Genomic DNA, 27689 nt, shown 5'->3' with positions numbered 1-27689 from the left:
GTTTTCCGAAGTAATTATGGTCGCACGACGGGAATTAAAACCGTCTTTGAAAGCGGAAAGGTAGTTGGAGCTAGATGCATGGGACATTCAATTTCAGAAAGTGGTAGGGAATTCACTGTTCCGTGATCCACAGTGTCAAGAGTGAGACTACCAAATTTCTGCCATAATCTCTCATCAAGGACAACGCAGAGGTCGACGGCCTTCACTTAACGCCCTAGAGCGACGGCATATGTGTAGATTTCTCAGTGCAAGTAGACAAGCAACACTGCGTGAAATAACCGCAGAAATCAACGTAAGACATATGACGAAAGTGTCATTTAGGACAGTGCGGTGAAATTTGGCGTAAATGGGCTATGGCATCAGACAACTGACGCGAGTGCCTTTGATAACACCATGACATCGCCCGCAATGCCTTTCCCGTACTCATGACCATACTGATTGGATCCTAGACGACTGGGAAACCGTGATCTTCTCAGATGAGTTACGATTTCAGTTGGTAAGTGCTGATGGTAGGGTTCGAGTGTTGCGCAGACGCCGCGAAGCCATGGACCCAAGTTTTCATCAAGGCTCTGTGCAAGCTGGTGGTGGCTCCATAATGGTGTGAGCGGAGTTTACATGAAACAGACTGGATCCGCGGTTACATTCGGTTACTTGAAGACCATTCGTAGCCATTCATGGGCTTAATGTTCCCAAACAACGATGAAATTTTAATGGAGGACAATGAGCCATGTCACAGGGTCACAGTTGTTTGCGATTAATTTGAAGAACATTCTGGACAGTTTGAGAGAATGATTTGGTCACCCAGATCACCCGACATGAATCCCACCGACGTAATCGAGAGGTCAGTTCGTGCAGAAAATCTTGCACTGGCAACACTTTCGCAATTATGGACGGCTATAGAGGCAGCATGGCTCGGTAATTGTGCAGGGGACTTCCAACGACTTGTTGAGTCCATGACAAGTCGAGCTGCTACACTGCACCGGTCTAAAGGAGGTAGGAGACGATGTTAGGAGGTATTCCATGCCTTTTTTCACTTCAGTGTATACCAAAGATACATTCTTTGAAAGAAAGTTAGTGGCCGTTAAGGCGACTGCTCGTGTTAAGCGGGAGATTTGGGTTCGAGCCCCGGTCTGGCACAAATTTTCACCTGTTAACAGTTGTTCATTTTAATGCCCAAATGCGGCTAACGTCATTGAAAACCTTTGATTAATAACTACTACAGTTGTGGACTGGATCTGCATTATCAATTCCTAGCTGAAATTGCCTTTTTATCTGGTCTCAGAAAAATTCAACTTTTCAGAAATCTCGAAAGGTTTCACATCGAGGTTGCATGTTATCATCCCCAGAGTAGTTGAGACAATGGTGCTCTAGGAGGACGTACATTATCCTGCTAGAAGTACACCTCTGGGGGAGATGTTATAGGAAGGAAGGAAGTACAGCTACACATATTCCTGGACATCTCACTATAGAGCTAAAATTTTCTGGATCATAATGTAACACTGGGGTGGGTCGTGATTTTAATATGTTACGATCTGAGTAGCCCTGCCATGGTTGACCGCCCTCAGACGTTAGACAAAAATTGTTTAATAGATCCTCACTGATAAGTGTTCTTAAATAACCTATTCAGGCTCAGTGTGATTACGAGTAATCCTTGTTGAATAAGAATAGTAGAAAGCTATCAAGATATTTTTACAAAAAATCAAGGAAATTACAAAATGGAATGTGCACAATTATAACATTCAATTAATTCTACTGGTTTAAGTTTGAAATCGGTACGACACCTGAAATCTATGCAAAAATCGCGTCCCCCATTTTCACGACAAGAACCCTTAAATGATGGATAGTGTCTAGCCTCTTTGTTAGTAAAAACCTACCCCCTGACTGGCGCTGACAACAGAGTACTCAGAGAACAATCTAGTTGAACTGAACACATTTATCACGACGGTTCCCTCTTTCCCGAGCCGTGATTCATATATCACCATAAACAGTCGAGTGGAGAGTATATCTGCCACGTCAATTTGCGGAAGGCTGCGGTCATAGTGGAGACGAAGTGTCATATATAGATGTGAACTTTTGCAAACTTTTGTGTTCAAAGTTACTCAAGTACAGAGTCCATTCAGGAGTTCAGATACCCTGCTTGTACACTTGCCAGGAGCAGACACTTGACTCAAGTGCGGAGTCATAAGTAAGCCCTTCGGGTGGCCTAAATCTCCACAGACAAGCACCAATTTGATCCTCTGCTCGCAGAGAAATAAAATGATTCTGCTTCAAGTTGCACCATCGGCATTTTCTCAGACAAAATTTGGCAGTGATCACTGGACGCTGGCTAACCTCAAGCAGTTCACAGTACAAAATTTTCTAGAAACTTCTCCGACAATTTAGAGCAACATCCGCCTGAAGGGCTTAGCCAGCCACAAGGCCTCCTGAATACAGTGACGGGAACTTCTACACGTTCTGCATGGGAAGAATTCTTAATTGTAGACTGCTGGGGGCCTTTGTGGCAACAGGAGATGCAGGAAATGCGGCGGGCTATAAAATTCTGCCCTTGGCCACAGAGGAAAAACGCCCAGCTAGCCTCCGACATGCCTGAAGTCCATCGCTTCCTCAGCTTCTCTTGCTATCGTAGCCAGCGCAAAAACTACTTTCGCAAAGAATGCAGTACTACAGTTGTTAGTGTGAAACTTTCCGGCATCAACCAATACGATAAATGAACTGATAAACGCACCCAGCCTTCGATTCAAAATGATATAAATATCTTAATCTAATTGCCCCAATTAATTCCGTTAAATAACCATGTAAGAAGGCAAAACACTGCCGTCTTACATGTAACATCCCTTAACGACTAGTTTTCTGTCACGATCAGGGATCAGTTGAGGTGTTGCCTGCTCACACTGAAAATTTAACCTATTGAACGTATTACATATTTTCATCAGTACAAACCTAGCCTCTGTCGTGCCAGCCTGCACAAATACACAGATTTGTTTGGAGACTCCATGAGCTACTGAACTTAACGTGTGGTCTTTATTTATTGCCTCATGAGCTCCTCTCGATCGAGAACTCTGGGATCTGTGATTCAGTAATTACAATTTCAATGCAAAATGACCAAGCAACAGAAAGCAGATTTACTGCAGACCAGTATCGACGAAGACAATTCTTTAGACTGTCTGTTTGGCAAAGGCAGTCCCCTGCCTTCCCTTGAGTGTGCTGATGCTACTCCAATTGAAAGTCTACCTCAGCCATCCATCCGCAAACATACTCTAAATCAAATGAAAAAATATGAAAAATATGTCTATGGCCGTCCACTCTCATAGTTCTTCGGTTAAAAAAAAGTGCAGTTGACATATAAGACAGTTTATCAGAAAACCTTTTTTAACTGCAAAACCTGGCATGACTACCTCCTAAATTGGGTAATAACCCAGAATTTGTGATCTGGTTTTTTTTTTGCATTACTTAGGATTAAAAACAAAAAACAAGAACCAAGCAGGATCACCACTGTGAATAAGTGTTAACATAGAAATTGAGAAAGGTCTTCATTCCTTTTTACATTAATCGAATGCCGAAGATAGAAAGTCAACCAGGTTCACAAATATAATGTAACAAAGAAATGTATGTAGTAAACTACCGGTGGACTGCATTTAACTTTAATTTAGTGTTGGAAATCATTAATGTCCTAAATTCACTTAAATAAACAAATCGCCGGCCGTTGTAGCCGAGCGGTTCTAGACGCTTCAGTCTGGAACCGCGCGACCGCTACGGTCGCAGGTTCGAACCCTGCCTCGGGCATGGCTGTGTGTGATGTCCTTAGGTTACTTAGGTTTAAGTAGTTCTAAGTTCTAGGGGACTGATGACCTCAGATGTTAAGCCCCATAGTGCTCAGAGCCATTTTTTTAACTAAACAAATCAAATATAGGCTATATATAAATATTTTATATGGAAACATAAATTATGTAAACATCGAAATATTGCAAGACATACAAACAAATTGTGTTCAATGGCTTTGACAAACAGGGACACCCTTTGATAATAAAAATAAGAAATATTACACAAATATAAAAACATGAACACAAGAATTTTTAAAAATGCAAAACATTATTATAAGTTGTGCAGAAATTTTTTTGTTTCTGGGCATTACAGTTGTTTTAAAAGAACTGACGTTACTATTTGAGAGCCTAACACGAAGCTTTGCAGGAAGAGCACTGTATTTGAAGAACGGAAGCACTGAATTTTTTGCAACGGGGAAGGCACTGAATTTTGAAAAGAGGTTTTGACTCACAACACTGTTTGCTGACTCTGCGGTGTTCGTCCGTGCATTCACTCGACTCTGTGAGGAGCTTATGCACCACCGGAAGAGTACGTGCTGCTTTGCATCGTGCAGGTGTATCGGTTGCTCAACCGCAGGCAGAGCTGGTGTACTGCATGCAGCAAGTACACTTGATACTTGATACTACTGCCTGTGGTTGTGGCTGGTGCGGGTGTGACGGTTGCTCAGCGGCATGAGGAGCTAGTAACCTGTGTGGTTCAAGTACACCGGTTGCTGGGCGCTGTTGTTTGTGGTTGTGGCTGGTGCGGACGACACGTGGGTTGCTGCCCAGGGTAGAGTGTCATGAGGAGACGTAATACTTGCGCGTCTAAGGCACCGCGTTACTTACAGATCAGCTCTTCTTGTGTCACTCAGAATGGCTTGTCTTTCCCCCTACAGTCCCTAGGGTCGATTATCCACGTGGCGAGGCATGTCTCGCCCTGCCGGACTGACGACCCCCCATACGTCATTAACTTCATACTCCGGAAGCCACCTAATGGAGTGTGGTGGAGGGTACTTTTTATACCACTAACTGAGCCCTCCAACCCTGTTCCCCTCGCGAACAGCGCGTGGGTAAAATGACTGTCGGTAAGCCTCTATATTGGCTCTAATTTCTCGAATTTCCTTCTCATGGTCATTACGCGAGACGTATGTAGGGATGTAGGGGGAAGTAATATGTTGTCCGACTCTTCCCGGAAAGTGCTCTCTCGAAATTTCAATAGTAAATCTCTCTGTGATGCACAACGCCTCCCTTGTAACGTCTGCCAATGGAGTTTGTTGAGCATCTCCGTAACGCTCTCGTGCCAACTAAACGATCCCGTTACGAAACGTGCCGCTTTTCGTTGGATCTTCTCCATCCCTTCTATCAGTCCTATCTGGTAGGTATCCCAGATAGATGAACAATACTGAGTAAAGGATCGAACAAGTGCTTTATAATCCATTTCCTTTGTGGATGAGTTACATTTCCTTAAGATTCTTCCTATGAATCTTAAGTCTGGCATCTGCTTTTTCCACTATTTCGCATTCGGGAGGACGGCGGTTAAATCCCGCGTCCGGCCATCCTGATTTAGGTTTTCCGTGATTTCCCTAAATCGCTCCAGGCAAATGCTGGGATGGTTCATTTGAAAGGGCACGGCCGACTTCCTTCCCCATCCTTCCCTAATCCGATGAGACCGATGACCTCGCTGTTTGGTCTCTTCCCACAAACTACCAACCAACCAACCACTATTTGTTTTATATGGTCATACATGACTGCTTCTTCAGCCTCGGCGGATGGCATATAGCTGGTCTCATGGGACCTCTCGAAGGCTGCTTCTAGGCCACCTCCTCCACCTTCACTTTCATTTGAGCTTGGGGCTAGCTGCTAGAACGGCTTACTGTTAGTGACGGCATGCCATCGGCCCACACCATTGCCTCTCCCCAATTCTGGCATTTGACGAACCCTTTGCTGCTCTCCTGTGTCCTGCCGGCACTAGACGTCTGCCCAACAATTATCTGCACAAACTGTACATCGAGTCTTACTCTACAGCTTATGACGAAAGTTACAACATGTTCTTTACATTTGCATAAATGACATTTACAATGAATTAAAAGTCTTTGTAGTAAAGAAAAATGAGGTAAATTTTGACTTCAAATGTTATTTCCGGTTTCTCAGTTTCAATTAAAGATTCTTTGCAGCAAAGGAAAACACGTTAAAATACTTATTGTCCTTCAATCAAAATTCTTAAAAATTATGATTAAATATAGCTTTTTGCAACATGACTTCCACATAGGTTAGTGTTAGTATGGTTTAGTGTTTTTAGTACCCAGTAAGCATGCAAGTGTATAGTGAGTATGCGTTTTACTAATTTAGTTGTTTATGTATTCTACTATCCACACCGCTACAGTTAGTTGAAATTATTAAGATGTGTTATTTAACTCCGTTTTATTGACGTCCGCCACCAATTTCGAGGATGTTTCTGCACTCAATGTCCCCTATCAGCTGTCGCCATCAGCCGTCTCCCATTATCACTTCTTTTTTCTCTGTAACTTTGTATTTTACTTTTTTGCATTCGATGGTATTTGCCTCTTGAACAATCAGATTATTATTGGTAGAATATATTTTTTTATCGCAAAACAACTGAGATAAAGCTCTACTTAAATTTCTGCGCACAGTACATCTTTTCAGTTTGCAACTTCAATAAGCACTCTCCAGCCTCATCCGACGATCGTCCTGCATTCCTTGAATAACCTCCGCTTGTGCACAATGCATCAAGCCCTTCTACAAACACCACAAAATATCGCTCTCGCACCTGCGATTACCCCTCCTTCATCTATGTAGACTGGTCTTCTATATCGGTCTGACAGGGAGAAGGAGCCAAAAAAATAAACCAAATCACACTGACTTGACCACAGAACACCAATGATTGAGTCGGACAAACACTTTCCTCTGTTGCAAACACAAAATTTTCAGGCGCATAATTCGCCTGGACACATCTTTTTGAAGACTTCATCACATCAAAATTTTATTACGGATGTTTCTCTTCGACATGTAGTGCTGTTACACATCACCCTACCAAATGTCTATCTGTCTACATATTGCTCCAGTTAATTCATCAAACATTCTGTTGGCAGCGTGAATTACGAGCTTGATTATCACGACAAGGATAAAGACCACTTGCTAATTATTGGGTTCTGTTTGTGGTTCTTGTACTTGACATTTCCGCTTTGGTAACATATATGTTTTGCTACAAATGAATACTTCGCTCATTACAACGCTATCTTGAAAATGATTGGTTGAACAATTACTTTGACACTATCCTTTCCTTTTCTTGTTTCTTAGTGATATTGCAAATTACTTTTTCCTATGTTCTACTCTGCTCTGATACTTACAAACTCTACACTATGTTTACAATTTCCTGTTTCTACACATTTTATTCTATGAATGCCTTTAGGTCGCTTACATGGTGTACCTCTAAGGAATTTCTTAATTTGATACTTTCTAACTCCACCGAATATGCGTTGCACCCCCACTGGATCGTAGTAAGCAGAAAGGAATTTGTGGCATACTCTCAGTGCGACTTTATCAGGACCTTCTGGCCTCTGTTAAATTGTCTCACTGTAGCCATCTTACCTGCTCTGTCCTTCCATTTCTGCTCCGCTGTCATTATATTGTGGAGTGCTTTTTTACGATTTCAGCAAGTCATCATCGTGACCTCAGAAGGAAGTCCACTACCTCTCATATCAATTCAGCTGGCTGTTTGTTCTTTTACACGGAAACGTGTGGTGCTATGGGACAGCTCATTTATGGCGTTCAGAAAATCCCACAAGTACACGTCCTTAGTCCTGTGCTTCTTGGTACAGTATATCCTACAAAGGTTTCCTAAGGCCTTCATAATGCGTTCGCAAGGGTTGGAACTAGTGTGGTACCTACTGATGTATGCCGGCTTTAAGTTATTCTTCCTCAATGTGTCCTCCACTTTTGTGAATGATATTGTGGACCATTGTCAGACAAAATACGATCTACACGTCACAGTTGCCTTAGTAAATCCTTGCACAAGGCCTCCGTTATGTAAGTGTTGCAGGTGTTGTAGGCGTCACGTATTTGGACTTAAATTCGACTACCACCATAATGTATGCAAACCCACATGACATGAGTGGTAGGGGGCCCATGAGATCACCCTCATTTTCCACCTGTAGCTTTTGGCAGCTAGAAGGTATCTGCCCCTTGGTAGCTTCCTCATCAAACCCGATGTCAGTTTTTCCGTTTTCACCTAACGTCAATATGCCACGTCCCATGTCCATTATGACCTTTTTTTGCTTAGGAAATCCATTACAGGAATGATGGCGTTCACTAAGTTAAGCGCCACGAACAGATTTGTGGCAAGATTGTGTCCTTGGTTCAAATGGCTCTGAGCACTATGGGACTTAAATTCTGAGGTCATCAGTCCCCTAGAACTTAGAACTACTTAAACCTAACTAACCTAAGAACATCACACACATCCATGCCCGAGGCAGGATTCAAACCTGTGACCGTAGCTGTCGCGCGGTTCCAGACTGTAGCGCCTAGAATCGCTCGGCCACTTCGGTCGGCTGTGTCCTTGATACATAAGTTCAAGCCCGATTTGTTTATTTATCTCGGTGCCTACCCCCAAGGCCATTCCTCATATCTTTATTTTCGGTACATTCGTCATTGGTGCATTTACACACTTAACTCTTGTTTTGTATAACTGTTCAGAAGTGGCTGATAGTTGGCTTTCACTGTCTAAGACAGTTTCTACCTTTACTTCGTCTATCAGGATTTCTGCTATTGGATACAGGTCATAATTCTCTAAATCGTCATAATCAAATAATTTCACGTGACTGCTTCCGATTTTATGTGCGGATTTATGTACTGCCTTTCCCACTGTGGGATTAGTTAGTTTTGTGGATTTTCTTCTTCCCTTGCCCGTCCCGTGTTCGGTGGACGGACTTCTACAATTTGAACTCCTTGCTAAACGTTGTCTTGTACATTCACAGTTCGCTGGAACTGGGTTCTGTTGTTTCTAGGTTCACCATTTCAGTTACTGCTTTGATTATTCTGGCTGCGGAATTGCCGACCGTTTTAATGTGGTCTGCTTCCATTTTCATTTCAATTACTTGGTCTTTTGAAGTATCAAAAAAATGGCTCTGAGCACTATGGGACTTAACATCTATGGTCATCAGTCCCCTAGAACTTAGAACTACTTAAACCTAACTAACTTAAGGACATCACACAACACCCAGTCATGACGAGGCAGAGAAAATCCCTGACCCAGTTGGGAATCGAACCCGGGAACCCGGGCGTGAGAAGCGAGAACGCTACCGCACGATCACGAGCTGCGGACGATTTTGAAGTATCCTTCGTTGTGCTTTTGATTGTTACTATTGTTACATGACTGATCGTATGCAGCCTCTGTTAAATCCAGCCTAGTCGTCAAATATGGGGTGTCTAGGAAACCTGCTTTCTCGGATCGCTAGACAACATTCAAACAAATCATATTAATGAGTTTTATTGCAAAAGGAAAAGATTACAATACTTAACTTTGCCAGTTACACAGATGTGTCGCAAGCAAAGGGCGACATGCTAAATAAGCAATGATCTTTAGTATAAACAATCCTAAGTCGCTGCTATACAAGTGCCAAATCTCGAAGCTGCTATAGAACTGGGCCGCGGCCAGTCGGGCGTGGCGCTTATGTCCCCTTCGCATAGCGGCAGCTGCTGTCGCGTTGTCGTCTTGGAGACAGGTCGGTCAGCGTGCGATTGGCTGACGACTTCTCACAGCCATCTCTTCTCTATCGTTCCCGACTGGTGTGCCGGCGCTTGACTTTATGCCGTAACAGTGTCGCGTTGGTTTCGCTTATTTTTAGCTGAACTGATATGAGAGGTAGTGGCCTTCCTTCAGAGGTCACGATGATGACATGCTGAAATCGTAAAAGAAGCACTCCACGATATAATGACAACGAGGTATAAATGGAAGATAAGATCAGGTATTATGGTATGTTCGTAAGGAACTCGACTTCTCGTAAAATTACTTGGAACGTTTCTATGTTGTAGCCGCACTTTCCAATCATCGCTTGCTGGTATGAAAGCGGCAGTTTCGTGAAGCACAGCCGTTAATTTCGCTATCGCTGCACTGTGTCCACAGAAACTAGTTTTTCTTGGTCATTTGGTCAAAGAATTTTATATCACTTTTGCACCAGATGCCTCCATGTCTCGATAAATCATCAGTTCGTGTTTGATTCTCTCCTACGTCATTCGTGACCAGTAACGAATAAGGAACGCATTTTTGAACTCTTCATATGCCCGGCAAGATAGTGTTGTCTTTCTCAGTGTCTCTGCCACCACGCCTTCGAGATGAACGCGCACAAAATCAGTTTTCTATCGTACCCTCCAATACGGCGGTACTTCGGCAGATTGTTTAATAACTCAGGCCAACGTTGGAAAAACTTTTTTGCTGAAAATACCTTATGCTTATGTTATTTAGGGCGGGAAATGCAAATGTGATACTTAAAAAACTGTATCACCTACCATTTCTTCACATTTTACAGTTAAATTTATTAAATTAAGCGATTTGTTAAAGAATTTAAAAGCTTTCATATAGTTAAAAAATTTAAAAAGGAGGTGTAATGACTGTGTATGACGTTGGTAGCACTGCTGAAAAAAATTTGCTGGCAAAAAAAGGTCGATTCTATTTTTGTGTTAACAGATGGTGTTGTGTTTACTGTCAATTTAACCTCACTTTCCCGTTTCCTGCACATGTGCTCAGTACAATGTGTAATCGTGGTTGTAGAAACTCTGCTGACAGTTTTTGTTATATCTGTGGTGAATTTGTGATTAAAAAACACCAAAGAACTATTGCAGACTTTGTGAAAAAGGTTTATCTATCATACTTTGGATATAAACTTGATGATCAAGATAAATCTTGGGCGCCGCGTAAGGTATGTTATGTGTGTGTTGAAGATCTGAGAAAATGGTCTAAAACGGAGAAAAAAGCCTTAAGATTTGCTGTTCCTATGATATCGAGGGAGCCAAGAAATCATTCCGATGATTGCTACTTTTGCAGTGTTGATATTATTGGCCATAATTCGAGAAACAAGAAGACAATAAGCTACCCTAACCTTCCGTCCGCCATCCGACCCGTAGGGCATGGCGTAGATTTGCCGGTTCCTGAACCACCAGATGATTTAAATTCTATTCCAGCAGAAGTATTTTCTGATGTATAATGTGATTTAGATGAACCAGATGATGATGAATTCCATTGTAATACAGAAAGATGTTTGATGTTAACTTTGAATCCACAATGACCTTAAATGAGAAAGAAGCATGGGTATCATTCAAGCAAGTCGTTACAAAGTTCTTAGGGCATGAAAAAGACTCAGAATATGTTTCTATTATAGCTACAATGTTAAAAAAGTTTAAAACTTTAGGATGTTTAATGAGCCTGAAAGTTCACTTTTTGAACAGTCACCTTGATTACTTCCCGGACAATATGGGAAATGTTAGTGAGGACCAAGGAGAGCGTTTTCACCAGGACATTAAAGTGATGGGAGAACGCTACCAAGGCCACTGGAACACCAACATGATGGGGGACTACCGTTGGTCACTTCACCGAGACGTTCAGCAAGCGACTCATCGTAGAAAAATCTACACAAGAAGCTTCAAAGAAAAAAGAGAAAGAAAATACAAACCAATTCGATCTGACAAGTGAAACCTCTATTAACATATGTCATTGTTTTAAGTAGCTTACTGTAAAAACAAACCATGCTTATGTTGAAACAAAGCGTTTCATTAATTTCCCCATTTACTTTATAGCATAGGATTTTTATACTATATAATAAAAAGCATATTGCTCGAAATCTATGAGTTATACAAAAAACTAAGGCAGGATTTGGATTCAGCTCATAAAAATCTATAAAGATCAGCTATCAAAGTAAAAAAAAGTTTTTCAAAAAATATTTTTCGTTGGCCTGTGTAAGGGTTCGGCGATAGTGTGTTGTGTCCTTTTTATAATGTTGAAACTTCTGTATGGTCAAATATTTTTCATGGTCGAATGCCGCTTCCGATTCTCTCCTGTTTCAATCTACTGTTTTATGACTCTAACACAAACATGGGTTTCCGTTCGTGTCGTTTCTACTGCTTGTTGTGACGCGCTCACATTAGTGATATGTGTGTCACATCTCCTAAGCGGAATGCAACGTGATATTTGTTGCGATTCCTGACTACTGCTGTGTTCACGCACCGGTTCTGTTTCTTGTCTACAGATTCAACTTGGGACTGCGCTTTGCACATTTGTCTCCGGGCACTTCTGTACCGCTGTTGGCCGCACGGTCCGGTTTTCACGCGTTACGTTGTTCCCAATGTTTCTTTCACCACTCGGTCGCGAGGTGACTCTCGTTGTCTCAGTATTCGAAACATCGCACCTGGGTGTGCTCGAATCATGCATATACGTACCTGAACCGACAGAGAACTCTTTCTTTTCAAGAAGTTGGGCATAGACTCTGCTCTAATTCCTTCTCAGTGTCTCGGTCACGAAATATTGTAGGCAGGCATAGACCACGATCGCGTGAAGAGAGACTCTCTCCCATCAGTCTGGATGGAGGGAGGGCAGTACGAGAGAGAAAGCAGATAATGATATATCATGCCTTCTCGAGTATTTGAAAGAGATGAGACAAGGAACGTGAGAGAAGATTAAGAAGACTCGAACAGAAGTACGAACAGAAATTGGCTAAAATGGTTCAAATGGCTTTGAGCACTATGGGACTTAACATCTGAGGTCATCAGTCCCCTAGAACTTAGAACTACTTAAACCTAACTAACCTAAGGACATCACCCACATCCATGCCCGAGGCAGGATTAGAACCTGCAACCGTAGCGGTCGCGCGTCATGATGTTTAGTCGTTAGCAGGTCTGGAGATCGCGCTTTTCTCTTTTCCAGTTTTTTTATCCTGCTGTGGATCTCACTGATCACACTTTTGCCTGTTTTCTGCTCGAGTTTCTTGCGCGGTACGCTTTGCGTCTCGTGCGATGATTCTCGCTTCCTATGCTTGCTTTATTCGTCTGAAACATCTTGTTTCAGTTCTTCTCTGAATACCAACATCTGGTTTTCGAGCTGCTCTATCTTTCTTCCTGTCTTCTCTCCTCTTTTCCTTATTTGTTCTTGTGTCTTGTTAATCTCTGTTTGTGTCTTATTAATTTCTGTTCGCCGGCCGGTGTGGCCGAGTGGTTTTGGCGCTTCAGTCTGGAACCGCGTGACCGCTACGGTTGCAGGTTCTAATCCTGCCTCGGGCATGGATGTGTGTGATGTCCTTAGGTTAGTTAGGTTTAAGTAGTTCTAAGTTCTAGGGGACTGATGACCTCAGATGTTAAGTCCCATAGTGCTCAAAGCCATTTGAACCATTTCAGCCAATTTCTGTTCGTACTTCTGTTCGAGTCTTCTTAATCTTCTCTCACGTTCCTTGTCTCATCTCTTTCAAATACTCGAGAAGGCATGATATATCATTATCTGCTTTCTCTCTCGTACTGCCCACCCTCCGTCCAGACTGATGGGAGAGAGTCTCTCTTCACGCGATCGTGGTCTATGCCTGCCTAAAGTATTTCGTGACCGTATGCATACATCATATTACATCATCCAAATGCACATGATAAAGGCACACTGTAACATCTCCTCTGCACTTTCGGACTATTGGACTCACTTTCTGGATAGTTCTGACCAGTAACTACTGCGTCTACATGCTTCCTCAAGCCTTCGTGTGCCTATCACCATTAATAGTCGAGTCGAGAGCATATCTGTCGTGTTGATATGTGGAAAGCTGCGGTTGTTGTGGAGACAAGTATGATGTGCAGATATGAATTTAGCTACACAGAGGACGCGTGGCTGCGTCAACAAACTCCTGTGTTCGAACTTATTCAAGTGCAGAGTCTATTAAAAAGTCAAGACAGTCTGCTTGCACACTTCCCAGGGGCAGACGCTTGACTCAGTGAGCACTTCAAAATGCCTAAAGCTTCACGGAGAAGCATCGATTTGTTCCTCTGCTCACAGAGAAACAAAATTATTCTGTTTCAAGTAGACAATCGGCACATTCTCGGACTAAGTTTGAGAGTGATCACTGGACACTTTGCCAGCAATGTCTCAAACAAATTATATACTCTCCAGAGATGTGTGCTGGCTGGACACCCACCAGAGAGTTCCACACATTCTGTCTCGATATTAGCAAACTTCGATTCACTAATGTCGACTCTCGATTTAGAAAGTGACAGCCTTCATTACAACCTGATTTCCTCCCACTGTTTCTAGACATGAAACCGCTGGCCAACCCTAAGCAGTTCGTACAAAATGTTCTAGAAGCCTCTCGAACAATTAAAAGCAACTTACACCTGAAGGGCTTAGCCAGTCACAAGGCCTCCTGGGTACAGTGACGGGAAAGTACTAAGTGTTCTGCGTGGGAAGAATTCTTAACTGTTGACTGCGGGGCGCTTGTGTGGCGACAGGAGACGCATTCCGGTGGGGCTGAAAAAATTGCAGGTGATTCTTGTTAGGTGGTTATCTTTACTGCTCCCTTACAACTTCTACCCGTGCTCCTGACAACGGGAGGTGACGCCATCTACAAGATGCCTTTGCGGCGGGCGATAAAATTCCGCCTTTGGCCACTGAGAAAAAAAAGCTACCGGCTAGCCCCCGACCTACCCGAAGTCCATCACTTTCTCAGCCTCTCTCGCTATCCCAGCCAGCGCAAAAATTACTTTTGTAAAGCATGCAGTACTACAGTTGTTAGTTTGAAGCTGCCCAGTATCAACCAGTACGGTTAATAAACTGATAAATGAGCCCTGCGCCAGCGAAGGAATGTCTGGAGACGCCCCGAATAGTGGTGCGATACCAACCTGACTGTCGCCCGCCATACTGCCTGACAAGCAGGAGTGATGGCCTGGAGTGCCATTTGTTTTCGTAGGAGAACCACTTCGGTTTTTATCACCGGCACCCTTACAGCACAACGCTATGTCGACGATATTCTACGTACCGTTATGTTGTCCTTCATGGCAAGCCATCCTGTGCTCACATTTCAGCAAGATATTGCCTGCCCGCACACGGCGAGAGTTTCTACTTGTCTTCATGCTTGCCATACCCTACCTTGGCGATCAAGGTCGCCAGATCTAACTCAATTGAGAACGTTTGGAACATTATGGGCAGGACCATTCAACCAGTTTGGGATTTTGATGATATAACGTGCCAAATGGACAGAATTTGTCACGATGTCTTTCAGGACGTGCAACAACTCTACCAATCAGTGTCAAGCTGACTGACTGCTTTGGGTCAGAAGTGGAACAACGCGTTACTGGCTGGCTCAATTTGTGAAGCTCTTTCTCTTGAATAAATCATCCATTTTTTCCGATATTGTAATCATTTGTATGTCTGAACATGTACATATAACATCTACCGATTTCCGTCCCATTCGGATAATTCCTTGGTTGTGCGTCACTTTTTTTACGAGTGTAAATCGTACCTAACGCAGTGTTACACCACACTGTTATTTCCTCCCTGTTATTTTAACTCTTTACTTGATTAATTTTACGTGACTCGGGTTTGCAGACATGTAAAATATGTTGAAAGACATCATGGTCGCTTTTTTACTGTAATAACTATCAAGTCATAAAATCCACTACTGCAGTTATAACCGTCTGACCATTTTCAAGTGGAGTACTGCGAAAATTTTCTGCTCAGCACATGTCGGAATTTAAAAGAAAATCTCATATGTATACATTCATCAACACGTTGTTAGTCTCTTTTACGTAAATAACATTAAACAACACATGGTCAGCATATAGAAGGCACACGGTTGATTGATAGTGAGAATATTGTGTTATGCCTCCAATCACAAGAAGAAACGTCCACCTGAATTCGGCAGCAGCTGGATCATGGCATACCACTAGCCTTTTACACTGTCAAATAACTTCTTTATAAAACAGTACTGCACACTAGGAACAAACCGAATCACGTAGCACAGTTTTTAACAGACTGGCCTTATATTTGGGGAGGTTGGAGGCTTCAGTCTGACCATGTTCATTTAGGTTTTCTGTGGTTTCTCTAAATTATATCCGGCAAATGCCGAGATGGTTCCTACTACGGGGTCACGGCCGACTACCTGTTCCATCATTGTCAATCTAAACCTGCAAATATGTACATGCCTGTATATCTGAATCGTGCTATTTTTATTGTTTTCAAATTATAATACTAAGATTTGTCTGATGTCCTTGTAAAAGTGATCTACGGACGAATAAAACTACTACTACTACTACTACTACTACTACTACTGTCGTGACTGCCATTTATCGTTCCACGATGTTGATGCTCGCATTAGCCGGTATTTCATGACTGTCATGCGAATGTGGAATCGACGAGTTCAGGAGACCTATACTCAACACCTGCAAGCCGGTCCCGTACTGTATATTGATTTATAGTTAATTATTCAGCCTGGCTGGTTGGAGAGTTAGGCATCTGACAGTCATAAGTAGTCAGTTTCAGAGGGGGCGCTAACTCCCAAGGTACATGCCTGATAACTAAACTTCTGACTGTGATTTTCCAGTGCATGCCCTGTCTATTTTCCCACACTGATCTATAATTCATTCGCTTCCAAAATATTCTAATAATAATAAAGAGGTTGTAATATTCTCTCCATTTTACAACTATGGGGCATCCCCGTCAGCGATGTCGCTGTGCTTTAGCAAGGGGTAGATTCGATCCTTCAGGTACAGTATCGATATCTGTACCCTTACACGCCATGCTATACATCAGTCTTCCACCCCTCTCCGATTCGCAGCCGGGACTAATACTCGTACATCTTGTCTAGCTACGTTACGTACTTTGAGTCAGTTAATGGGCTAGTTTGCAATAAGGCAAGTATCCACACGGACAATGCGACGACGTTTGGAGCACCACAGAGTTTCTCCACGACGACAGTTGTTGCGGCTTCCTTGAGTCAGAAGCAGCCGACCGAGGCAAAAGCAGCAACAGGGAAGTAAACGATTTTGTGGCTTTTACGAGCTCCTAACCAGGAGTGAATTGTATAATTTCATTCAACGTGCTTTGATAATTTAGTTTCTTGAGATTATGCGTGGTAATTTAATATCTAATGAAGTAGTTCTCGTGTTTTCGTTTGCGTCGGAAAGTAAAGCAATTTTGTGACTTATTACAAGTTCCTAATCAGGTGCGAATTGTTTGGGCTCATCTGAGTGCTTAAGTAGTTCGGTTTTTAAATATTTGCGTATTAATCTGATTTATTAGACACAGTTCTTGCATTTTCCTCAGAGTCTACATGTAGAGTTTCGCAGCACGTGTCAATAGTACGTTTTCTGAGTAGTGTAGTTTTCCACGCTCTTTAGTGTCGATAGGGACTGTGACTGTTGTGTGCGGATGCAAGCCGAGTTGGTGACACTTCGCTCTCAGCTCAAGGCTGCTTCGATTATACAGCTTGAAGCTGCAGTGGAGAGGCATCACCGTTGTGGGCCGGCCGTGGGGATCCAACGGACGTCCAGCCCATCTGAGTTCTCCGATCGGTCCTCACCGGTGGCCAGCCCAGTTACTGCTCGCACTGAGGTGGACCCCTCACCCATGGTCGAATGGGAGATCGCCTTGGGGCGTGGCAGGCGGTGAAAGATATCCCAGTGGCTGCACATAAGGCCTCCCCGGTTAGTCTGACAGACAGGTTCCAGGTGCTGACACTGTCGCTCAGCCAAATACAGTCGCCTCTCCTGTTTCAGAGGAAACCTCTGAGCTGCAAGATTCGGGCCATCACAGAGGGTGGGGTTACAGGTAGTTGGGAGCACCAATCTTAAGCGCGTTTTGAGGCCCCTTAGGGACATGGTTGCTATGAAGGGGAAGAAAGCCAATGTGCACTCCGTGTGCATACCGGGTGGAGTCAATCCAGACGTGGAGCGGGTCCTTCCGGATGCACACGGTGCAGCCAACTGCAGGTGGTGGCTCGCGTCGGTACCAATGTTGTGTGTCGCTTTGGATCGGAAGAGATCCTCTCTGGTTTCGAGCGGCTAACAGAAGTGGTAAAGGCTGCAAGTCTTGCTTGAGAGATGAAAGCAGAGCTTACCATTTGCAGCATAGCCAACAGGACCGATTGCAGGCCCCTGGTACAGAGCCGAGTGGAGGGTCTGAATGAGAAGCTAAGACGGTTCTGCGACCGTGTGGGCTGCAGATTCCTCGAGTTGCGTCGTAGGGTGGTTGGGTTTCGGGTTCCGCTGAATAGGTCAGGAGTCACTACACGCAGGAGGGGGCTACACGGGTAGCAGGGGCTGTGTGGCGTGGACTGGGCGGTTTTTTTGGTTATAGGAACTCGGGAAAACACAAGAAGGGCTTCAGTCACGAAGGGTGCAGGCCGAACACAGGAAGAACGTAGATACAGCAACCATCGGTATAACAGTTGTAAATTGTCGTGGCTGTGTGGGGAAAGTACCAAAGCGCTAATAGAAAGCACTGATGCTCAAATCGTTATAGGCACTGAAAGCTGGCTAAAGCCGGAGATAAGTAGAGCCAGAATTTTTGAGAAGAACCTAAGGGTGTTCCGAAAGGATAGGCTAAACACAGTTGGCGGTGGCGTGTTTGTTGCTGTTAGAAGTAGTTTATCTTGTCGCGACATTGAAGTAGTTAGTTCTTGTGAGTTAGAATGGGCAGAGGTCATTCTTGGCTACGGGAATAAAATAATAATTGAATCCTTTTACCGACCTTCAAATTCAGATGTTACAATTGCTGAAAAGTTCACAGAATACTTGAGTTTAATTTCAAACACGTTCCCGACTCATAGAATTATAGTTGGTGGTGACTTCAGTCTACCCTCGATCTGTTGGCGAAGATAGATGTTTAGATCCGGAGGTACGCATAAAACATCAGCCGAAATTGTGCTAAGCGCATTCTCTGAAAATTATTTCGAGCCATTCGTTCATGAGCCCACTCGAATAGTAAACGGTTGTGAAAACACACTTGACCTCTTAGCAACAAATAATCCTGAGCTAATGACGAGCATCAAATCGGATACAGGGATTAGTGAACATAAGGTTGGCGTAGCGAGACTGAATACCGTAACTCCCAAACCCACAAAAAATAAAATAAAAACATACCTATTCAAAAAGCAAATAAAATTTCTCTTGACACCTTCCTGAGAGACAACCTCCACGCCTTCCAAAATAGCAATGTAAGTCTTGACCAGATGTGTTTTGAATTCAAAGAAATAGTATCGGTAGCAATTGAGAGATTTATACCTAATAAATTAACAAACGCTGGAGCTGATCCTCCTTGGTACACAAAACGGCTCAGAACACTGTTTCAGAAACATCGAAAAAAACATGCCATATTTAAACGGACGAAAAATCTCCAAGATCGGCGATCTTTTACAGAAGCTCGAAATTTAGCACGGACTTCAATGCGAGATGCTTGTAACAGTTTCCACAACAAAACTTTGCCTCGAAATCTGGCAGAAAATCCAAAGAGATTCTGGTCGTATGTGAAGTATGCTAGTGGGAAGACACAATCAATGCGCGATAGCAATGGAAATACTATCGGAGACAGTGCTGCGAAAGCGGAGTTACCAAACACGGCCTTCCGAAATTTCCTCGCCAAAGAAGACAAAGTAAATATTCCAGAATTCGAATCAAGAATAGCTGACAACATGAGTAACGTAGAAACAGATATCCTCGGAGTAGTGATGCAAGTTAAATCACTTAACAAAAGCAACTCTTCCGGTCCAGACTGTATACCAGTTAGGTTCCTTTCAGAGTATGCCGATACAATAGCTCCATACTTAACAATCATATACAACCGTTCGCTCGATGTAAGATCCGTATCCAAAGACTGGAAAGTTGCACAGATTATACCAATATTCAAGAAAGGTGATAGGAGTAATCCACTAAATTACAGGCCCGTATCATTAACGTCGATATGCAGCAGGATTTTGGAACATATATTGTGTTCGAACATTATGAATTGCCTCGATGAGGACGGTCTATTGACACACAATCAACACGGAATTAGAAAACATCGTTCTTGTTAAACACAATTAACCCTTTACTCACACGAAGTGCTGAGTGCTATTGACAAGGGATTTCAAATTGTCTACATATTTCTATATTTCCAGAAGGACTGGGTTCGTGATTTCCTGTCCAAGAGGTCACAGTTCGTAGTAATTGACGGAAAGTCATCGAGTCAAACAGAGGTCCTTTGATGTTCCTTATCTATTTAAACGATTTAGGAGACAATCTGAGCAGCCGTCTTAAGCTGTTGGCAGATGATGCTGTCATTTATCGACTAGTATAGTCACCAGAAGATCAAAACAAATTTCAAAATGATTTAGAAAAGATATTTCTATGTTGCAAAAATTGGCAATTGACCCTAAATAACGAAAAGTATAAGGTCATCCACATGAGTTCTAAAAGTAATCCGTTAAACTTCTATTACACGAGTAATCAGGCAAATCTAAAGGCCACAAATTCAACTAAATACCTACGAATTACAACTACGAACAACTTAAATTGGAAGGAACACATAGAAAATGTTATGCGGAATGCTAACCAAAGACTGGGTTTTACTGGCAGGACACATAGAAAATGTAAAAGAGACGGCCTACATTTGTCCGTCGTCTTTTAGAATGCTGCTGCGCAGTGTCGGATCCTTACCAGATACGATTGACGGAGTGCATCAAGAAAGTTCAAAGTAGGGCAGTATGTTTTGTGTTATTGCGAAATAGGGGAGAGAGTGTCGCTGAAATGACACAGGATTTGGGGTGGGCATCATTAAAACAAAAGCGTTTTTCGTTGCGATGGAATCTTCTCACGAAATTTCAATCACCAACTTTCTCCTCCGAATTTGAAAATATTTTGATGATGCCTACCTGCATAAGTAGACACGATCATCATAATAAAATAAGGGAAATCAGAGCTCGCACGGAAATAAACAGGTGTTCGTTTTTCCAACGCTCTGTACGAGACTGGAATAATATAAAATGATTGTGAAGGTGGTTCGATGAACCGTCTGCCAGGCACTTAATGTGATTTGCAGAGTATCCTTGTAGTTGTAGAGGTAGATGATGTGTGTCAGCAGTGGTACACATAACGACACCACTGGACGCAGGAGAGTCTTGCTTCTGGGGGAGAGTCCAGACAAGATAGGGAATGAAATTATGAAGCTGAATACGTTCCATCCCGTTTGAAAATAATATAATTATTCTACTTCCGAAGACAGCGAGAGAGGATAAGATGTGAAAATCATCTCACAATCAGTATACTATCACAGCCATCAAAAACATTCAGAAGAGTTCTTTATCGAAGAATGAGGGGAAAACTGAAAGAAGATTAGAAGAGGACCAGTTTGGTTTCAGGAGAAGCAGGGGAACTCGAGTAGCAATTCTAACACAGTGTTTAATGGTAAGCATGGAGATATAGGGAAACAAGGTAACACGAGGGCATTCCCAGGTTTCGAAAAGACTTTTGATAATGGGGAATGGAAGACAATGTTTTCCATTCTTAGGCAGTGTCATATCAGCTATATGAGCAGAAGAGTAATCTACTCTCTTTCTGAGACGCAAACAGGAGTAGTTAGCACTGACGGCATGATACAAGACATTAAAATCAGGATAGGTGTAGGGCAGGATTACTCACTGTCACAACTGATATTTAATTTGTTCATCGAAGAAGCAATGGACGAAGCAAAGGAATATCTCAATGTGTATGTTATTTTTCATGGACAGGAAATCAGCAGAAGAAAGTTCGTTGATAAAGTAGCAGTAGACGCCCAAAGTGGAAGGGAATTAATTTGGTTTATATATTTGGTCCTGTTAATTACATGTTGTATACGTAATGTATTTGCAATATAGGACAAGTCAACTGAAAAAATTACAATATTACACAAGCGCATTAGATATCATATACATACAGGGTGACAATTATTGAACTATATGAAATAAAATCGTCCTAACTTCTGAACGGTTTGCATTAGGACGTTTGAATTGCACGGTTGGCCACGGGGCATGATGGGAATTAGTATGATCATGCATGGTTCGGTTTAGCGACGAAGCCCTCTTTCATTTGAATGGTTTCATCAATAAGCAAAACTGGCCCATTTGGGAGACTGAGAATCCGCATTTCGCAATCGAGAAGTCTCTTCACCCTCAACGGGTGACTGTGTGGTGTGCAAAGTCCAGTCACGGAATACTCGCTGTTATATTCCTTGATGGCATGGTGACTACCGAATGGTACGTGAAGATTTTGGAAGATGATTGCGACTCCTTTTTTGGAGCTATATTAAAGACAAGGTGTACAGCAATAACCCCTAAATCATTGCTGAGCTAAAAAGAGCCATTCAGCAGGTCATCGACAGCATCGATGTTCGTACACTTCAGCGGGGCATGTAGAATTTCGATGTTCGTTTGCGCCACATCATCGCCAATGATGGCAGGCATATCGGACATGCCATAACCTAAATCCAAATAATTTTAGTGACGTTTACATGTGGTATAAAGTGTGTGCACGCCGTAGTTTGTAACTAATTTACGTTTTGTTCGCATACACACATTAAAAAATGTTTTGCGTCATCTCGGTTCCGAGAGTTCCGGAACCTGTACAGAAAATTGGAATAGAGATCAACATAAACATTATTTCCGCCCTTTTTATTGCTCATGAAAACCACACATTGCATGTTGTACCATCATACAGTGAGACCTTCAAAGGTGGTGGTCCAGATTGCTGTACACACCGGTACCTCTAATACCCAGTAGCACGTATTCGACGTAGCATAATACCCACAAGTTCAGCTAGGCACTGTTGGTCCAGATTGTCGCACTCTTCAACGGCGATTCGGCGTAAATCCCTCAGAGTGGTTGGTGGGTCACGTCGTCCATAAACAGCCTTTTTCAATCGATCCCAGGCATGTACGATAGGGTTCATGTCTGGAGAACGTGTTGGCCACTCTAGTCGAGCGATGTCGTTATCCTGAAGGAAGTCATTCACAAGATGTGCACGATGGGGGCGCGAATTGTCGTCCATGAAGACGAATTCCTCGCCAATATGCTGCCGATATGGTTGCACTATCGGATGGAGGATGGCATTCACGTATCATACAGCCGTTAAGGCGCCTTCCATGACCACCAGTGGCGCACGTCAGCCCCACATAATGCCACCCCAAAACAGAAAGGAACCTCCACCTAGCTGCACTCGCTGGACAGTGTGTCTAAGGCGTTCAGCCTGACCAGGTTGCCTCCAAACGCATCTCCGACGGTTGTCTGGTTGAAAGCATGTGCGACACTCATCGGTGAAGAGAACGTGCTGTCAATCCTGAGCGGCCCATTCGGCATGTTGTTGGGCCCATCTGTACCGCGCTGCGTCGTGGTTGCAAAGATGGACCTCACCATAGACGTCGGAAGTGAAGTTGCGCATCATGCAGACTACTGCGCACAGTTTGAGTCGTAACACGACGTCCTGTGGTTGCACGAAAATCATTATTCAACATGGTTTCGTGCTGTCGGGGTTTCTCCGAGCCATAATCCGTAGGTAGCGGTCATCCACTGCTATAATATCCCTTGGGCGGCCTGAGCGAGGCATATCATAGACAGTTCCTGTCTCTCTGTATCTCCTCCATGTCCGAACAACATCGCTTTAGTCGACTCCGAGACTCCTGGACACTTCCCTTGTTGAGAGTCCTCCTGGCACAAAGTAACAATGCGGACGCGATCGAACCGCGGTATTGACCATCTAGGAATGATTGAACTACAGACAACACGAGCCGTGTACCGCCTTCCTGGTGGAATGACTGGAACTGATCGGCTGTCATACCCCCTCCGTATAATAGGCGCTGCTCATGTATGGTTGTTTACAACTTTAGTGACATCTCTGAAGAGTCAAAGGGACTGTGTCTGTGATACAATATTTGTGGTGTCACCGCCAGACACCACACTTGCTAGGTGGTAGCTTTAAATCGGCCGCGGTCCATTAGTACATGTCGGACCCGCGTGTCGCCACTGTCAGGATCGCAGACCGAGCGCCACCACACGGCAGGTCTCGAGAGACTGACTAGCACTCGCCCCAGTTGTACGACGACTTTGCTAGCGACTACACTGACGAAGCCTTTCTCTCATTTGCCGAGAGACAGTTAGAATAGCCTTCAGCTGAGTCCATGTCTACGACCTAGCAAGGCGCCATATGTAACATTGCATGTATCTAAAGAGTCTCACTTGTATCGCCACAATCTCCAGATGTCTCATCAAGAACGATGTATACAAGGATGTATTAAAAGTAAAGTATTCAAGGAGCTACGTACTTTTCTTTATAACATTCATTACGTATCCTGTTTCAGACCTCACTCCATCCTTCGTGAGTTAGCGCGTGCATCTTGGCCGCCTCTTTCAATTAGTGTACGTAGTGTTGGCAAGTCTGCCGACACTACAATATTCACAATCAACGTCTATCTTTAGGAGTTCTGGGAACCGGGCTGATCTTTCTAAGATCAGTTCGTTGCATATAACGTGATAATCTGCAGTGCATTGGCGTAAGTTTAAGCGAATACTTAAATAAGGAAAGTTCACATTTTTATCCTAATGACATAAATAACTTAACATTTTTGTGGTTATATTAAATACAAGACTTTTGACTCAGTAACACGCCTGTGTGCTTTGGTGAGCGTTATAGAGACTAGAGGGATTTTTTTTCATCAGTATTGTGTCACGATTTTGATTATCACAATTTGTCTGAAAGAAATATCCGTTGTTGGCTACAACATCATCAGTGTGCATATATACAGTGTACTGACCTGTAATATTGAACACTTGAACAGACCTCTGCAGAATGTTGTGTTACATACTCAAAATATTATTCTCTATGTTCGTTTTTGAAGTTAGAAAAATGTTCCATTTTCTGTAACACTTACTCAAAAGATTATACCATAGAAAATTATAGAACCAACTAGATATATGACGACAGCATTATTCTTCTGTGAACAAAGTGAGAAATTACTCTCAGTGCAAAGCATGCTGAGCTAAGTTTTTTGAAATACTGATCAATTTGCTCGTTCCAGCTCAACTGATTATCCATTCGGATGCCTATGAATTTTTTAAGTGTGGTTTTATTGATGAGTGTTAGTATCCATTTTACGAACCTGAAATTTTTTTATTTATTGTTGAAGCTATATAATATTAGTTTTAGAAAAAATTAGGATTAGGCTATTTGCTGTGAACCATTTGTATACTTACGATATTGCAGTGACTGTGTTATTCTGAATTATGGACGCATGGTTTACGACATATGGAAGTTTGGGTGTGGCCGTGAGGCGTGCACGGATACCAAAATAGTAAGGCGACCGCGTGCCACAACTTAAAAAAGTATTCTTTTACGAAGGCAAATTGATCTTGCTAACTGTATGGCGATGAATTACCGCAATATTAACATAAAGAAAATCCCAAATTGCAACTTTATTTTAAAAAAAATAAGACACAAAAAACTTAAAAAATGTCATTGCGAACATTGTGTCAAACGAAGCGCCATAGTAAACGAATGGCTTCTTTCTTCTACGCAAGTGTTCATTGAGAGCATTTGTTAACTGATTGTATGAGTTGTGGTGTCTCGAATGCCGTTATTTTGGCCCAGGCGTTTGGAAGAGGCTTTATCTTACCGCTTTTATTTGTAGTATAAGTGCTTGTAGTGCATAATTTTAGGACGTTCTACAAATTTTAAAACCACATGAATCAGAAGACTGCAGTGACTTCAGTTGTTTTGGAGTGGTTATCACGAATCATATTACAGAGTCTTTTGCAGTATTGCTAGTACCACTGACGTTTTGAAAGACGAAACTGTTTTCATATACATCTACGCTGTATTGAGTAAACCACCTTGTGGTGTGTAGCGAAGGGAACTTAAGGTACAACTGTTTCCAATACAAACCTGGTTTCCTGGCATTCGAGCGCGTTTGACTTCCACTTTGTCTATACATCATGTTTCCTATTATTTTATTCACAGTTGTTATTTTCTGAACAACTCTAGTACGGAATATATTTCGAAATAAAATTTTGTCATCAGTTGCATCGTTATTTTTATTTTGCTTAACTGGTTTCCATAGATTTAGCCTGCAAAATTTGGCCTAATATAAGTCATAATAACTTGGCCATCTTTCATGTAAGTAAGTTTTTTAATACACTTCTTGTACCGGGTAGTTATAATTAAAGTTTCCATATGTAACACGTTATAACACAGAATCTAATCACCGTATGAGGACCAAACTTGGTAGCATTAATGTCAAGGACATGGAGAATAGAAATAATGCAGAATCAATTCGGTTGAAACACTTTTAATGTGCTGCTACGGTATATCATACCATTACACACCGGTACCATTAGTACTACAAAAGGGGCTCAATATGGCGCCCATCAGTGTCCAGAAGAGTCTGAAAGGGCAGCATTGCATTCTGCACAGCATAACGAAGCATGTCCATAGGTATTCTGGCTACCTCTCTTGATATGCTGCGCTTCAGCCGAACACATGTGTGAACGTCCCACTGGCAAACCCTGTCCTTCAGGTAGCCCCACAACCAGAAATCACAGGGAGTGAGATCAGGTGATCGTGCCGGCCAAGCATTTGGAAACGATCGGCTGATGATTCGATCGCTTCCAAATGTGTTTCGGAGAAGCAGGTGAACTTCACGAGCCATGTACGGCGGGGCCCCATTTTACATGAAAACTATTTAATTCAATGCGTCCCTCTTCTATAAGGAAGGTATGACATGTTGGCGAAGTATATCGCAGTAACTCTGGCCAATCACAGTGCACGTCTTTGGTCCTTGAACGCCAACCTGTTAAAAAAAGAATGGGTCAATGATGAAGGTAGCTGTGAAGCCATACCATACGGCGACACGTTCTCCATACAGAGGAACTTCATGAACAGTGGCTGGAGGTGAAGAACACCCCCCCCCCCCCCCCCCCCAGCAATTCTGTGTGTTCACCCCACCCGTCAGAGAAAAATGAGTTTCATCTGTCCATAGAATGGTCCAGTGCCAGGCCTCATCAACTTCAATCGTTGCGAGAAAGTGGAGAGCGAAGTCCACACCTCGCTGTGTGTCCTGTGATGCAAACTGCTGTACGATATGGCTCTTGTACGGATACCATTTGAAAATGGTTCAAAGCAGCTTTCATACAGTGGACCACATGATGTTCAACTGTTGTGACACAGTCTGACGATCGGATAGCGTTGGTTACCATAGCAACAGCAATTTCATCAATCACCTGAGGTGCAACCGGCCGTCGGCTTCTTCCCGGAGCGACGCCCAATTCTCCAGTTGATTCGAACTTTTTCATCATGCTCCGCACAGCAGGTGGAGAAAGAGGATCCTTCCGTAATCCTTTCAGCCGGAGATATTCTCGAAGTGCAGCTGCAGCGTTACTGTTGTTTTGATAATTGAGCTTCACTAATAATGCTCTGCTCCTATTGTACAAGCTCACGTTGACACGTCAACAAGTGTACCGCTACTGGTCAGGTGTGTGAGAATATGAACCACGATGACTGAACACGGCACCAGGTGGCCATAGTTGGAACTGGAGGGTGGCGCAGTGACGCATGGAAATCATGCGCCCCATACTCTGAACATTAATGCTATCAAGTTTAGTACTCGCACGGTAATTACTTTCCGTGTTATAAGGTGTTAAATAGGTAAAGTTTAGTTGTAACCACCCGGTACTTTACATAAATGTACGGAGAGTCTATTATGATTTATTTTATCGAAACCGGTAAAGCAAAATAAAAATACAATGCAACTGATGACTGAATTTTACTCTGATAATATTTCCTGTTATACCTTCAGCGATATGAAAGTCTACGATTACAGCCAAACGTATAATGAATCCTAAAAACCACTAACTCACC

Source organism: Schistocerca nitens, chromosome 3 (assembly GCF_023898315.1).
Source record: "Schistocerca nitens isolate TAMUIC-IGC-003100 chromosome 3, iqSchNite1.1, whole genome shotgun sequence".
NCBI lineage: Eukaryota > Metazoa > Arthropoda > Insecta > Orthoptera > Acrididae > Schistocerca > Schistocerca nitens.
Note: the sequence above shows the minus strand (reverse complement) of the source record.